This window comes from Molossus molossus, unplaced genomic scaffold, assembly GCF_014108415.1.
Source record: "Molossus molossus isolate mMolMol1 unplaced genomic scaffold, mMolMol1.p scaffold_m16_p_6, whole genome shotgun sequence".
Lineage (NCBI taxonomy): Eukaryota > Metazoa > Chordata > Mammalia > Chiroptera > Molossidae > Molossus > Molossus molossus.
The window spans coordinates 62563113-62575365 of record NW_023425399.1 but is presented as its reverse complement, the minus strand read 5'-3'; the positions used below and the strand labels follow the sequence as shown (position 1 = coordinate 62575365).

Sequence of the window (12253 nt, the reverse complement as noted above, 5' to 3'; positions counted from 1 at the left end):
AGGAAAAGTTTTAAATAGTTTTAGAAATTTTAAAACATTGTATTCAGGTGTTATGTGAGAGTAATACTATATATAATTCCTTTATTTCGTAAGCTTTTAAGTACATTTGCAAATTTCTTTGAATGGAAATGTCTGTGAGCTGATTGTTAGGTAAATATTTCGTTTTAAGATTACAAAATATTTTGAGGGGCACTAAGTGCGTTTTATTGCATCGTTTACGTGTGTGGCATGATTTTATATACTTTTAGCTAAAAGAAAAAATAGCCTTTGGGTAATCATTAAATTTCTTCCAGAACTTAATTATTTTGCTTTTATATTTTGACAGGCTGAGTTTACAGAGGAAATTTCCTCCACTGGATAACTATGTGTGTATTGCTATTAAAGACTCAGAAGCTTTTAAAACTAGTTTTAGGCCAGGAAATTTCCAGAGTTTGAAGCATTTTCCCTAGAGAAGTTGTAATGTTGCCATAGTAAGAGACTAATAATAGAGAAGAAGCAAGTTAAACAATCACAATTCCTACAAAATTATTTATCTGTGTATTTCACTTATTTTAGGTATTGAAGAATTACTAGCCATGATTATAGAACAGGTTCTAGTGTTATGGATGAAAGTAATTCACAAGACCCATGTTAAAAAGTTTATACATCAATGACTAACTTTTAAGACTGACTTTATTTATTTATTTATTTTTTTATCCTCACCCAAGGACATTTTTCCATTTTTTGTTCTGATAGAGTGGGAGGGAGAGAGAGGAAGAGAGAGAGAGAGAGAGAAACATCGATGTGAAAGGGACACATCGAGTGGTTGCCACCCGCACAACCCAACCAGGGCCGGGGACAAACTGCAACCAAGATACGTGCCCCTAGCGGGAACCGAACCCAGGTCTCTCTGGACCGCAGGTCGTTGCTCTAACCGCTGAGCCAAACCGGCCAGGGCAAGACTGACTTTAAAAAAGAGTTTCATTAAAAGGGGGAACATCTGTAATACATTCAACAATAAAGATAAGTTTAAAAAGTGTTTCATTGAAAAGTTTATAGGGACACATTCAGTTGGGTCACTTATTTAGTGAACACTTCCTGAAAGCTTTGTGCTATTCCTATATATATAGGAGTATTAAACAATAAATAATTTATTCAACAGGTATTAGCTTATATTTTGAGATTCAGTGGTAAGCAAGGTGGGAAAAAAATTCATAGTTTGTGGTTCAATGGAAAAAACATACAGTTAAACAACACTAAAATGCATTAAGTTATCTTTGCCCTTGAAGAACTCTAAGACAAATGAGGGAGACAGAAGGCAAATAGATGGAGGCAAAACAAATATGAGGAAAGAAGGCCCTTCCTTCCTGTACCCATCCCCATTCCTTTAGGAAACTTTCTAGGAAGAAGCTTGTTTTCAACTGGGGAGCCTCAGTGTTGGGCAAGGAAGTGATGATGGTTTGCTCTACCAGCCAAGTGAGAGAATGTATGGCTTGTACTTAGATACCCTAATGGTTTCCTGTGTGCTTCTGCTCAAAGGTGTGGTTATGGGGAGGATTGGGAAAGTGGAGGGTAGGATGAATTAGGAGGTGACATTTGATGTCATTTGATTCCTTCCTCCTTAATGTTATTCTTTAATTCAGAAGGTAGTTTGCTTTGATGGAATTCTTTTTGTATTCTAATGTACAGTTCAACACTAAGTGAAGAGAGATTGATTTAGAATCAACAGTCTCCTTATGCTTAGTAAGATGATATAAAAAAATCATTAAACTCTGACTTGCCCTACATCACCTATATTTTTTAATTTAAGTTAAAGTCTGTTAAAGGATAGTTTTGCAGAATGTCATCTTCAAGTAGGTTTATTTGAATTATTTTGACTCTACATTTCATTAATGTGGTTTCTCCAAGTGTTACTCATTTAACCAATCTGAGATTGGGTGATGAATTTATTTTCTGTTATGTGGGTAAAATAATCATCATGATATGAATTATCAGCACTTAGCACAGTTGTGGAGAAGCAGATACAGGTTTAATACATTTTCTACATATCTCAATATTTAAAAAATTTTGTTTTATATAATTAATATATGAAAGTGCTATTAAAGTGATGTAATTAATTCAAAAGTACTTCGTTTTTGTTACATTAGTAAAGAAAAGGTAGATTTTTCAAATTCTATTGTTAAAACCCTGGCAGTAATTTGACCTAGAATTCAGGTTGGAAATGTATTACACCTGAGAGACTGTTTTGCTTTTTTTGGTCTATAAAATTTTACTGTTTAAATTTCTTCTTCTTAATTATATAACATTTTATTTTTCCTACCTATTCATAGTTTTGGAGGAAAGTTTGAAGAAGAATGTCTAGAAAATGCTAAAATAAATGGCAAATTTATTCTTTCCCTTTATGATCATAAAAAGAAGCAGCTAGACTAAAACCATTGTGTTGAGGGTGGCCCATAACAATAAATCAATAAAGAAAGTTAGGTCTATGAGGGACCATGGGACCTGTGATATGTTAGCCAGAACATCTTTGAATAGCTGGGCATCACTAAGACAAAGCACAAATGAAGATATAGATTACTCCTACTCTTGAATATCTGGCACATTTTTAGGTGTTTCAGAACAGCTTCTATTTCACAGTGGCTAGCAAATCCCTGGAGTGATTGTGGGGGTTGTGTGTGTGTGTGTGGGGTATAGATGTCATCTTATTACTCTATTCCTTAAAAGCTTTCAAATAGCTCTAGATTGCCGACTGGATAAAAGCCTGATTTTTATTTTTTATTTATTTTTTATAAGTATGTCGTACAAGCCCTTCCATGATGTGCTGTCTCCTCTCGTAACACCTGTTTATTTGCACACATCCATACTTTCTTCTCTGAGAAAGAAAAACCCTTGTCATAGTCAAGCTTGTTTGTTTACTGTTTTTGCTGGTTAAGGTAAAAACCCTTATGATTCATAGTTAGACCATGTTCCATCTGATGTTTTCAACCTCTGGTTTCTTCCTTTAAACATATAAATACACCTGTCTCTTGTTTCAGAAGCAAACAAAATATATCCTTGACCCCCAAGTCCAGGTATATGTTCCTCCCTGACCTTTATTTCCTTTGTAGTCAGACGTAATTGGAAAAACAGTCATCTTCACGGTCTCCAGCTCCTATCCTTACTATTTATTGATTGCTAACTGCACTGATCATTTCCAATTTTTCTCTCACTTACCTCTCTTTGACAGTTTGTCTTTTTGTTTTATTATTTATTTTTAATCCTCACCCAAGGGTATTTTTCCATTGATTTTTTTTTTTTTTTAGATCATGTGGGACAGAGGGAGGGAGAGAGAAATGCCAGTGTCAGAGAGACACAGGGCTGGGGATCGAACCTGCAACTGAGGTATGTGCCCCTGACTGGGAATTGACCCAGTGACTGACTCTTTGGCCTGCGGGCCAACGCTTTAACCGCTGAGCAAAACTGGCCAGGACAGCAGCTCATCTGTTTAAAAATTCAGTTCTTTTGATTCTATGATAAAGTTGTCTTCTGATTTTTTTTCTTTGCTCCCTTTATTGCCTTTTTTTTTCTTTTTCTTAAATGCTAATATTTCTGAGATTCTGATTTGGTTTCAGTTTTCTCTCTCTAGACTTTCCTATTCAATCTCATTGTTTTGAGGGGTTCTCTTTCTCTTCCTTTCTTGTACATGTTGTTACACACGCTAATCTGTATTTTAATTCAGACTTTACAGTCAGTTTTGAAAATACATACTAATTGTTGACTATCTAGATTTGAATGTTATTCAAACACCTCAAACTCATATCAAACTGGTTTTTTACTGCCCAAGCCTACTCTTCCCATATTTTTTAGTGGCATCATCATTACACATACCAGAAACAACTCTGCACATCTAATAATTAAAATCTGTATTTCTACACCCCAGAGGTAACTCTTGAACCTGTCTCCTTTAATGTGTATCTACTTAAATTTTTTTTTTTAATTTATTCAATTACACAATAAAGATTTGAGTTTTAGCGGTATGTAATGTGTGGTGAATAAATGTTGTAACTACAGTTTTGAGTAAAATAAAATCTTTTTTCATGAAGCAATTCCATTGGGTTAGACACTAATCAGATAGTCAGAAGAAGAAAATGTAGCTGTGAAGAGGTATGTAGTGCTATGAGAATATAAAATAGTGGACTTTGATCTGGTCCGGGAAGGCTGTCACAATTGGATTACTATTTCCTAAGAAGGAGTAGAAGTTACTTGGGTGAGGGAGAAAAGAAAATGCAGTAGAAAGATCCTGTGACAGGAGGGAACATGAAACATTTACATGTTATTTAACATAAAATTGAACAGGTTAAGTAACATCTCATTATTTACAAGGCTGAAAGGGTAAGTTTGGCAGTAGTGGAAACAGCCAAGATGAGTGTGGTGGTGGTTTAGTAAGCAAAGTAAGGAGTTCAGTTTTTATCCTAATCCTCTGAGGGATTTTTAAGTGTGTGTTGGGGGGACGAGGGTGTTAAAGGTAGAGGGAATGGAGTGACATCACATTTGCATTCATATATATATATATAATATACACACATATATATTTATATATATGTTTATAATAGCAATATGAAGTAATATTAGAGGGGAGATAGAGATGAATTAGGCATTGCTGCAATCCAGGCATGAGGTGACAACTTGGACTGAGAGAATGGTGGAGATGATGAAAAGGTAGAGGTACAAACCAGTGAGACTCGATGATCTATTTGATATGTGCAATGAAAGTAGAGGTATCTTGGATGTCTTGGAGATTTCTGAGATAATTGGAGGAATGATGGTGTTATGCACTGAGTGAAGAAACATTGTATATCTGGATAAGGACCAAATCATTTGTTCTGTTTGGGGGTGTGTGGGAGAGTGGTAGGAGGAAGGTCATGATCTTGTTAGATATGTTTAGGTCCTTTCAATATATTAAGAGGTGACTAGTAGGCATTTGGTTATAGAGATGTGTTGCTCAGAGTTCTGGGATTTGGATAATGTCTTCATTTCAAGTAATTATCTTTTCTCTGCTAGACACAAGACTGGTTTCCTTTATTTTGAGTGTCCCTCTCTGTCTCTTCAGCCTGTCTTCCACACTGCTGCTAGAACTACCCTTTGAAAAATGAAAACTTGAAAATCATTCCCTTGTTTAAAGAGCCTGCAATATTTTTTCATTATGTGCTTGACATTTTAAGTCCCCACATCCACTCCGCTACCTCTCCATTTCTCTTCTATCCATAGCTTTGGTTATATGAAACCATTTTCCCAAACACTTGAAGCTGTTGGAAGACTTTCACCTGCTCTGTTCAGAATATTGTCATCCTTCATATCTTTCCGGCAGTCTACCCAGTTTAAGAATCACTTTCTCTTGTGAAATTTATGATTCTCCCATTCCAAATTGGTCACTGCCTTCCTCATGCTACTATCGAAGCTTGTGCTTACCTGTAATGACAGCACTTATCACATTACATAGTATTTATGCTTACATATTTTTCTCTCCCAAACTGTGCTATGAACTACTTGAGGATATACCCATTTCTTTTCTTTTGAAACCCATAGTAACAAGATCTGGCATGGAATGATTGATGGCCCAATAAACATTGATTGCATTAATAAGACTCAGGTGATTTCTCCTGTAATTCCCATGTTTTTAGTCTTGGCTATCATCTAATGGGGTTTTTCACCAAGTAAGTGGCATGATAAAATAAAAAAAGGTGGGAGAGGTCCTGTTTAAGATTAAGAAGACCTGGGTATAACCCACAGATTGAACAAACCGCCAGAAACATGAGTACAATGGGAAAATTTCAATAGATTAAATATTAGATGATATTAAATAATTATTTTTGGTCTTATTAAGTGATAATGGTGTCATGCTTATATTTTTAATGTTCCTTTTTGGTTTCCTAGAAATGCAAGCTCAAGTATTTAGGCTCGAAATGTTATGATAGCCAGAATTTGTTTTAAAATACTGCAGCAAAAAAGCAGCACATATGATAAAATGCTAATATTAAACTTAAGTATATGAAGTTAAGTTTAAGTGCATACAGTTTCATTAGAATCTGTTTTTATGAATATTTGAAAGTTTTTTTAAGAAATTTAAATTTTTTTATCAAATAATTTGAGTTACATTTCAGTTATAATAAACCCAGTGAGAAAGCATTTGCAATAATAGCCTCCTTCTTACATTTGATTTTTTTTACAAGGATTTTTCTTTAGTAGTTATACAAAATATAATACTACATTTTGTTGTCTATACACTATAATAAATGTGCAAATGTTTAATTTTTTTTTAAAACAACTTTTTTTATGGTTGAAGGAAAGCAAAGTCCATCCTAGATTAACTACCATCCTCTCCAAAAGGCAGATAAGACTTCATTGGTCAGTCAAGATAAGCTACAAAAGCAACAAGAAAAAAAAAGAGAGAGCAAAAATTTGAAAACCTATTTGAAAAAATAATTACAGAAAACTGCCCTAAGTTGGAAAGGAAACATACAAGTCCAGGAAGCACAAGAATCTCAAACAGAGAGGCCTACACCAAGACATTCGTAATTAAAATGCAAAAGGTTAAAAACAAAGAGAGAATCTTAAAAGCAGCAAGAGAAAAGCAGTTAGTTACCTACAAGGGAGCTCCAATGACACTGTCAGCTGATTTCTCAAAAGAAACTTTGCAGGCCAGAAGAAATATTCAGAGTGATGAAAAGCGAGAATCTACAACCAAGATTACTCTATCCTGCAAAGCTATCATTTAGAATCGATAGCCATATATAAAGAGTTTCCTAGACAAGGAAAAGCTAAAGGAGTTCATCACCAAACCAGTATTATAGATGATCAAAAATATGAATACTAAAATAGCAATAAATACATACCTATCAACAGTTGAATCTACAAACCAAATGAACAAGCAGAACAGAAACACACTCAGATACAGAGAACTTTTTATTGGGTGCCATATGGGAGAGGGGTTGGGAAATGGACAAAAAAGTTGAAGGGATTAAGAAGTGCAAATTGGTTGTTAGACTGATGAACCTCAGAAGGAAGGGGGAAGGCCATGGGAAGAGATAAACCAAAGAATTTTACATGCATATGTGCATAAGCAATGGACACAGACAATAGTGTGGGGAAGGCAGGAGCAGGGAGGAGAAGGTCAATGGGGGAACATCTATAATACTTTCACCAATAAAGATAAATTGAAAAAAAAGAGAGGTTAGAAAGTGCCTCAGAAAATAAAAGGTTACTTGCTAACAGACTAGACTCTTCAGAGACCTTCTCTGCATGGTTAAGGAAAGTCTTAAAGGAAATTTAAAAGGTAGCTTAGTACAGTAAACCAACAACAAAATTACCAACACTGACAATAACAATAACAATATCATTAAAGAACTTAATCTAGGTTTCCCAATTCTTTATGATATTTTTCTACTTCACATAAAAATGTTTTCTTTAGGTACTCAACTGTCATACATTATTCACAAACCTTTAGGGCCAGAACAACATCCAAGAAATGTTTGCTCATTTATTATAGTATACAGACAATAAAATACAGTATTACTTTGTTTATTAAAGAAAAATCCTTGTAAAAAATCAAATGTAAGAGGGGGGCTATTATTTGCAAATGCTTTCTTACTGGGTTTATTATAACTGAAATGTAACTTAAATGCACTTAAATTTAACAACTTCATATACTTGTTTAATATTAGCATTTTACCATATTTGCTTTTTTTTTTGTTAATCCTCACCTGAGGATATATATATATTTTTTTATTGATTTTTAGTTAGAATGGAAGGGAGGGAGGGAAATAGAGAGAGGGAGAGAAAGAGAAAGAAACATCAGTGTGAGAGAGACACATTGATTGGTTGCCTCCCACCAACCTTTGGTCTGCAGGCTGATGCTCTGACCACTGAGCCACACGAGCCAAGGCCCCAAAATAATTCTTTAATATCATCTAATATTTAATCTATTGAAGTTTTCCCAATTTATTCCTGTTTTGTTGTTGTTGGCTTGTTTAGTCTGTATATTGTATCCAAGTCTTCTTAATCTTAAACAGTGCCTCCCCTATTTTTTTTCAAATCATGCCATTTACTTGGTGAAAGACCAAGGTGTTATCCTAGAGAGTGCTCCATATTACTGATATTTCTGATATGTATTCCTTGTAAATTTGGAGTTAGTTTTAAGGGCTTTATTCATTCAGGTTTTGACATTTTTTAGTAAAAATACTTCATAGAGCCCTGGCTGGTTGGTTGGAGTGTTATCCCGTACACTAAAAGTTTGGGAATTGAATTCCCGGTCAGGGTGCATACGGGAGGCAACTGATTGAAATTTCTCTTTCCCTCTCTCCCCCTCTCCTTTCCGTTCTCTCTGAAATCAGTGAAAACATGTCCTCAGGTGAGGATTTAAAACAAAACAAAACAAAACACTTCATAGATAGAATTGTGTCACATGAGTAATGTATGAATAATGTCTGATTGTCTCACAGTTAGTGATGTTGACTGGTTGTGATAGCCTTTTCCCTCCATTGAAAAGTTGCATAAATACGAGCCCATTTATGGTATATGTGCAAGAAAAAAATTGGAAAGAAAATAATGTTAGCAAGCATTAACTTTATTTTAGGGTTTGGGTGTTTTCTGTTTTTACATTTTTACTGTTCTGTGTTTTCCAAGGTTTTTACAATGAACATTCAGCACTTTTTAAAATAAGAGAAAAAAGTTATTTTGCTGTTAGACTTGATGCCTTTGGTCTCATTTGTCCTTTCTGTATTATAGTAATTTATTTTTCATTAATAATAGCCTTTTACCCAATCAGACTTTTTTTTTTTTAAATAATAAGGGAAGATATATAAAGGTAAATAAAAAACAAGTTTAATGTTCATGATCATATAGTAACAGTTCACAAATCAAAGCCCTGTGAAGACAAGTAGAAAACCATGTTTATCTGAAAGTAAATATAATTTATAACTATCCTGTAACAGTTCATAAATCCTAACTGTACATACATGTGTTAAGTTTCATTGAGCTCTTTTTGTTGGCCTCTGTGAGAAGTATGGTAGATTTGTTTGGAAGTATTTCTCTGAGAATGGATCCTGCCCATAGACTATTAAAGAGGTCTAAGCGCCCTGACTGGTTTGGCTCAGCGGTTAGAGCATCGGCCCTTGGACCAGAGAGACCTTTGTTCGGTGTCCACTAAGGGCATGTACTTGGTTTGCAGTTTGTCCCCGCCCCGGTTGGGATTGTGTGTGTGGCAACCAGTTGATGTGTCTTTCTCAGGTCGATGTTTCTCTTTCTCTCTTCCTCCTCTCCTTCCTGCAATGTCTGAAGATAAATGCAAAAATGTCCTTGGGTGAGGATTAAAAAAAATAAACAAAGAGGTCTAAGCAACAGACACATTTATAGGACACCTCTTGTGCCAGACAGTGCTGATTGGCTCATTGGTGGGCACCTAACCCAACACCAGCAAGTATATATGCTGATGACTGACTAGTCAAAATTTTGATGCTTCCCCTTTAAACACAACTGTAGTTAGATGATGAAAGTTTAGACTTTTAAGGTCGCATAGGGTTGGTGTGTAGACAATGACTGATTTGGGCAGTGTGCAAACAGAAGCAAACTAGCTGAGAGAGAAGGAGAGAAAAGCAGGCAAGAGGTTCTTGTGGTCCTAGGAATCAGTTTCCCTTGAATATACTCTCTTCTAGTGAGGCCAGCTATATATTTCATTTCCTGTGTCATTAAGATGGCTTATTTATATTTTTATAATCTCTTAAGTATGATTTTAATCTTTATAATAAAATTCCTTGCTTAAACAAAGTTGGACTTTATGATTTGTGAAGATGTTCAACTTCATGATTTTGGCACATAATTCACTTTATAAAGATAATCTAGACCAATGTCTTAAATTTTTATAGAAGAAACATTTACATAGATATCATTTTTGATGACTTAAGTGTCATTAGTATAACATAGTTTGCTTCTTAGCGGCTTTTCTTTGGCACTTGGGATGTTCTCTATAACTAGAGTTATGATGAACATTTGGTACTATTTTCAAAATTTAGATTTAAATGAACAAGAAGTTATTTGTATTAAAGCTATATAAGGACATGATTTGATTCAGTTACAATTCTTAAAAATAGATATCAATTTAAAAAATCATTAATATGAGAGTTTGCAATGTAATAATATGGGCCTGCATTTTCACAGCTTTTTATTTTATAGCTATATATGTCCATATGTAATTCTTCATATGTACTTATATTTATGCATATTTATATTTACATACATATTTATTTTTATTTTAGTATTTGGGTAATATGACATGAATTGTAGTGACTGTCATACCTTTAAAGGTATAGAGTGCCTTGATACTATAGAATGTTTTTTGTTTAGTTTATTTTCTGTTTGACAAAATTTTACTTCTATAACTTACAGGGGAAAGATGAATTATTTGGTCTTGTTTTCTGAGTTCTGTTTCCATTGCTAAAAATTTATTGAATAACATTCTTTGAAGATACGTTTTTCAGAATCTTTTCAGTTTTTTCCCCCTAGGACTTTACCAATAAAAGGTTTTATGGACAAATTAATCTAATTATATACACATTTAAAAGTTCCTTCTGATTATAAAATCAGTACTTAATGTTTACCTACCACCTACCTACCGCTGTTAACATTTGCTATATTTCTTTTTATATTTTCTGTGTGTAACTTGGCACATTTATACCCTATAACTTTTAAGTTAATATTATTGTGATTGTTTTTTATGTTATAAATATTTTGCTTCTAACCTAACAAAGACCTTTAGATCTGTAAAAGGCGCTAAAAGTGTTTATTTCAAATTTTCCCAAAATATCCATTTCTCTTCTCTCTCATTCTGTCTATCTAGATTTTAAAAAGTAACCTAAAGTCTGAGATTTCAGTGTATTTGAAACAATATTTTAAAAAAGATAAATAAATTAAGGTGACTTCATTTTCAAAATTTGTATTGAAAATGTTTTAGCTTTCCTGGATATAAACATGTGAAATATTTTCGTAGTGTTTGATCCTTGTTTTAGGAAATGTTCATTGTTGACCTCTAGGACCAAGGGAAATACAATATCTATTTAAAAATCTTTTTTATGTATTACTGATTTGACTGTATTTCATGCTTGAATGTTGTAGAATGTGGAAATCTACCTGGAATGTTTATGAATTAGGAAATAAATATAGCTATGTATTTGCATAAAATACATACAGAATTTATGAACGTTCAGGCTCTGGAGTCAGACCTGGTTTGACTTCCTACTTTCATTGCTTTGTAGTCATATGACCTTGGATAAGTGTTTTTAATTTCTCTGAATCTGAATTTGACTCACCTGTAAAATGGGGATAATACATAATAAAAGTATCTTTGTCATCAGCTTGTTACAAGTGGGTTAAGTGTCAATTCATGCATTTGCTGACACATGGTAAGTGCCCAATAAAGGCTAGCTATTATAAAAATTTTTGGTGTTACACTACTTTTACTATTACTGCTGCTGCCATTCTATTGCTGTGGAAATTCTTAGTAGATATTCCATATACTTCATATGCATGGTTATTTTCAGTTAACATAACATGACACCATTCAGCAACATAACCCTAATGTAACTGGGAAATTGTTTTAATCAGTGATACAGCTGTTGGTTTTCTTAAACTTGTGGAAACATTGAAGTAGTCATCATCTGCATTGCTACAACTACATTATTATATATTTGAGCTGAGCACCTAGCCTTCCTCATTAGGATATTTTGATTATTCTGTCGTAGTTAAGATAGGATGAAGAAACACATAATATTGGAATAAATGATTTATGAAGACCTAGAATCATAGCATTTGAAACAAAACATGCATACTTCTGATACTTTTTGTTGTATATTGTTAAAAAAGAATTCATGTATCTATTCAACCATACTTCAGTGTATATTCATTCAACAAATGTGTTAGCAGCTTAATTACTCCAGTTCTTTCAGGGATGAATTGAACGTTTCTTCACAAGGGGCTTATAGTTTTGTTGGGTGAGATAAGACATGAACATAAATAATAAAAGAAAGCAAGAAGTGCCACAAGAGAGGTATAGATTATGTGCCATGTGAATTGTACGGCCAGCCATGTTTCTCTTAAAATATTCATGCTTTGGTGCATTGTACTTTCTGGTATTAATTATCTAGAGGTCACTAATTCAGCCTGTACCTCATAGCCAGAAACTCAGAAAGACCTTGTCAACTGAAGGATCTGAAAATTTAGCATGCTACCACTTATGGGTGTTGGT

At 33.9% G+C, this 12253-nt stretch overlaps 1 protein-coding gene across 3 annotated transcripts in view; it reads left to right on the top strand.

Moving 5' to 3' along the window:
- VAPA (VAMP associated protein A) overlaps positions 1 to 12253 on the top strand; it is a 45844-nt gene that overhangs the window by 1663 nt on the left and 31928 nt on the right. The window lies entirely within an intron of this gene.